This window comes from Pelecanus crispus, chromosome 1 (assembly GCF_030463565.1).
Source record: "Pelecanus crispus isolate bPelCri1 chromosome 1, bPelCri1.pri, whole genome shotgun sequence".
NCBI lineage: Eukaryota > Metazoa > Chordata > Aves > Pelecaniformes > Pelecanidae > Pelecanus > Pelecanus crispus.
Genome location: NC_134643.1, coordinates 25,860,582 through 25,865,237, shown reverse-complemented (window position 1 = coordinate 25,865,237; position 4,656 = coordinate 25,860,582).

Genomic DNA, 4,656 nt, shown 5'->3' with positions numbered 1-4,656 from the left:
GGTTGATGGCTGGTAGATGAACTTTGCTGCAGACACTGCCAGAAAATAGATCTGACTTTAAATAACTGACTCTGATTAATATTTTTCCAAGCTATCACCTTTAGCCATTGCTAAAGAAGGCCAGTAAACCAAGTTAAAATTAAATCTTTCTCTTTATTGTTTTAGTGAGTTTATTAACAGTAGGTTGATAAGATAAGTGTTCATCATAAACCAAGGCTAGATGTCAGCTGCCTCATGACTTTCTCTCCCTGCTCTTCCTCATAACAAGTTGTATTGGGTCTGGCTGAGATGGAGTTAATTTCCCCCATAGCAGCCCTCATAGAGCTGTGCTTTGTATTGGTAGCTAGAAAGGTGTTGATAACATCCCAACATGTTTTGGCTACTGCTGAGCAGTACTTGCACAGCATCAAGGCTGTCTCTCCAACATTCCCCTCTCACCAGTAGGCTGGGGGTGGGCAAGATCTTCGGAGGGGACATAGCCAGGACAGCTGACCCAAACTGACCAAAGGGATATTCCATACCGCATGACGTCTGCTCAGCAATAAAAGCTTAGAGAAAGGAGGAGGACGGGTGGCATTCATTATTATGACGTTTGTCTTCCAGAGCAACCACTATGCGTACTGAAGCCCTACTTCCCGGGAAGGGGCTGGATATCACCTGCTTATGGGAAGTAGAGAATAAATCTTTTGTTTTCCTTTCCTTCCGCACACGGCCTTTGTTTTTACTCTATTAAACTGCCTCTATCTTGAGCCACGAGGTCTTTTTTCATCTTATGTTCTCCCCCCTTGTCCTGCTGAGAAGGGGAGTGATAGAGCAGCTTGGTAGGCATCTACAACTAAATTACCAAAAATTTCGGGTGCTCTCCCAGTCACTATTGTCTTCAGTAGGAAATCAAAATATCTAATATATATAAAATATATGCTCAAAGCCAGTTATGGCTATATGTGAAAACGTATGCAAGATTATTTTACTGAACATCTTCATCTTCATCTCCATCTGTGGACGTATTCAAAACTCAATAAGACAATGTTCTGAGAAACCTGACCTAGCTCTGAATTTTGCTCGGCTCTGAGCAAAAGGTTGGACTAGATACCTGCAGAAGTCCCTTCCAGCCTTAGTCTTTCTATTGATTCTATCTGTCTAGAATTTGAAATACATGAGAAAAACAAGGGTTTTTTTCTGTCTTGCCTGTCAGGGAGTGTATGATAGTTCATTTTCTCTTCTCATGCAGAAACAAGATAAGGTGTTCCATGTACATCATATAAAGCTTTGAGGAAGGCTAAGAGTAGGAGAGGTTTTGAGGCAAAAGTAAAAAATAAATAAATCTTTTTGCCTGAATTTTCCTGTTTTCAGTAAAAGAAAACTTGGTACAGTCTTTGTAATACAACAGAATAGCATCAAATAAAGAAGAGGAAAAGGTAGGAAAGAGTCTTATACATTATCTGTGGGTGAAGATCAAAAGGGGAAAGAACACACTGTTTCATGCTCAGGATCTTACATGAAGCAGAAAATTGGAAGAGGGGACAGATGAAGGAGTCTTTGAGCTACCATCAGAACCATCCAAAGGACAGGTAATAAGGTATATTTTTACTATCCATATAACTTTTTGATTATAAGGATCCCATGTGTCAGGGTACAGACAAACCAAGTGATCAGATTGCCAGTATTGCGGACGAACTTCTGGTTTCAGGAAGGTAGGACTTCAGTTTTACTAGAAAAGCAGTATTTCAAATCTAGCTGACAGGAAGGAATTGATTGAAAACCCAAAGGTGTGAAATAATTTGGGGATGAAAGTAATAATGAAATAACAGCCTTTGCTACTCACAGAAAGAACTGGGAAAACAGCTTTGACACAACCTAGGGAGCTGAGACTAAGACCTCCTGAGAAGATAATGTAAGGGATAAAGAACTTCAAATGAACTGGTAGCTTTTGAAAGGGGCTATTCTAAATATATAATGACAAACCTGGTTTAAAGAGTTCAGAGACAGTGAGCAGAGAGGGACACTATGGTGCCTGCATCAGGAAAGCTTCAAATATCCAAAAATGAAAACAGAATTGTATGAGATCTGGAAAAACTGGCATGTGTCTGAGGACTGCTATAAAGGAATAACAAAAACATAGATGAAAAAATTCAGGAAGATTCTGATGCGAAATGTATTTCAGTTGGAGATGTCAAAGAAAATTTCTGTAAAAATGTCAGAAGAAGAAAACAGAGGAGAGTAGAGGAATTTAGTAAACAGGAAGACAAACTGCAGACAGTGCTGGAGTATTCAACACTTTCTTTGCTTGAGTCTTCACACAGGTAAATGGCAGTCAATTTTCTAATGAAATTAATTTTACCATGGAAAAGGGAATGCACTATGGGCACGGTGCTGGTGGGCGTGCTGAATATTTAGATTTAATATATGTATTCAAGTCAGCAGTTCCAGATGAAATTTACCCATAATTCATGGGTGAGAACTGATGCCGTAATCTGAGAACTATTTTAGAATATATTTAAATATATTCTGATATGCCATAAATTTGAAAAACTGTGAAGGATTACAAGTTTCTAGAAAATTGGTCAGGCATACATGGAAACGAAACATGGCTAATATGTCTCATGAACCTAATCCGATTTTCTTCTTTTATAGGACAACTAGCTTAGTGATTGAAGATATAAAACATATGCATTTTATTTGATTTTAAAATACTTTTTAGATGAACTAAGGGCAATTCAGAAGTAAGCACAGAACAAATGCTCCAGGGGAAATTTTGTTTGGGTGCACAACTGGTAAAAATGTTGTTCTTGAAGAGCAGTTACAAATGTTTCACATTTGGACTTAGATGATATATCAAATGGGGTCCTTAAGGAGTCTATTCTGATTAATTTTCTAGCCCATTAGTGGTTTGAATCATAAACTAGCAATGGGCAGGACAAAGATAATACCATCTAGCTGACATTAGACCATAAAGGCTGTTTTTTAGCATTCTCTGACCATCATGGCTATAGCAAAATGTCATGTGGAGATAGGTGTACACATTTCAGAACAAAAGAGAAAAGGGAAAGAGAATTCCAGTACTAATCCAAGTGAATTATTGCTGATAAGGCAGTAGAAATTGGCCTGCAGAATTAGCATTGACATTCTCAAGCCTGTCTGCAGGGTCCCGGTGTGAGACCTGCAGTCAGCCACCAGAGATGGCCAGGGCAAAACTAGGAGTTAAAAGGAAGAGTTTTCCTTCCAAACTTATGCTGAGGTGTTTCTGGAGCAGTCAAGCTTTTACAGGTAGCCTGAGAATGGATCAGCAGATAGACGCTCGGCTAGATAACAAATTTGTAGTGGAGTAAGTTTAGTGGAGGAAGGCTGAAGGCTTTCTGAGAGACTGAAGGCTTTCTGAGAGACCATGGAATTTGGCACAAAACTTTCCTATAGTCAGGAACCAGGAACAAGCAAGGGTATGGAAAGCTGCTTACAAGGATCTTAAACATACAGCTCTGCATGTGAAGAGGAAAGGGGTTCTAATGTGATTTGAGGTATTACTGAATGATTAAATGAAATTAAATGAAAGAAAAGCCTAATAAATCCAGTTTGAAAAATAAGGACATGTCTGCAACAACAACAACAAAAAAAATAGAACAGAGGTGAAGTTTGTAGGGAGAAAGAGTATTTCTCAGGGAGAAAGAATATTTCTTGTTATACCAGCCACTGTTAGCTGATCTGGGTCAATATTGATCCCTCACTCCCTAGCCATCTTGGAATGCTTTATTTATTTTTGTTATGTCTTGAGTTAACTGTGGACAACTCCTGTGTGTTTTCTCAGTAGCTGAATTGAGTTTTGTGGTTCACAGACCTCAGAAAAGCCTGTGGCGATGATCCTTTTATGCTGAAGCTTTGTCCAGATAGCTGTATTTGCAACTTGTCTGAAGACTACTATTTCTCTTTCATACCTGAAGAAGGGCTTGTGTGCTCAGAAACTCATCATTGTGTGGGGCAACACAGCAGAGGAAGTGTTTGAGAAAGAGGAAACAAAAATTCAGATTCTTCCAAAAGCTGATTTTGCCATAAAACAAAGCAAGATCAAAGGACTTGCATGGGAGATCCAGTTATGGGGAATAAAATGGCAAGATGGGCATCGTCACATCCCAATAGATATGATCAAAAAGATAACAGTCATGTCCCCACCAGTTAGTGAAAAAGAACTGAAAACTTTCCTAGGCATTATGGGGTTCTGGAGAATGGATATTCCAGGTTACAGTCAGCTGGTGAGTCCTCTCTGTTGAATGATGCAAAAGAACTATTTTGACGGAGGCCCTGAGCAACAACAAGCTGTTGAACAGATCAAACAGCAGATAGTTCATGCAGTAGCCTATGGGCCAGTGCAGACAGTACCAGATGTGAGAAATGTTCTCTATGCTGTTGCCAGGGAGCATGACCTCAACTGGAGCCTGTGGCAGAAAGCACCTTGAGAGAGGCTCTAAGGTTTTGGAGCTAGGGGTAGAGGGCATTTCACTCAAAGACCTGGGTACAGTTGGTGGGTAATGCAGAAGAATGGGGAAACGGGGAAATCTAGTGTGTACCCCAAGGAGATTAAACCTTGGGGGAAAATAATGTGTGATCTGAGTTGCGTGTAATAGGAAGTACTACATCAAGAATCACCCAAACCAAAGGAGAATG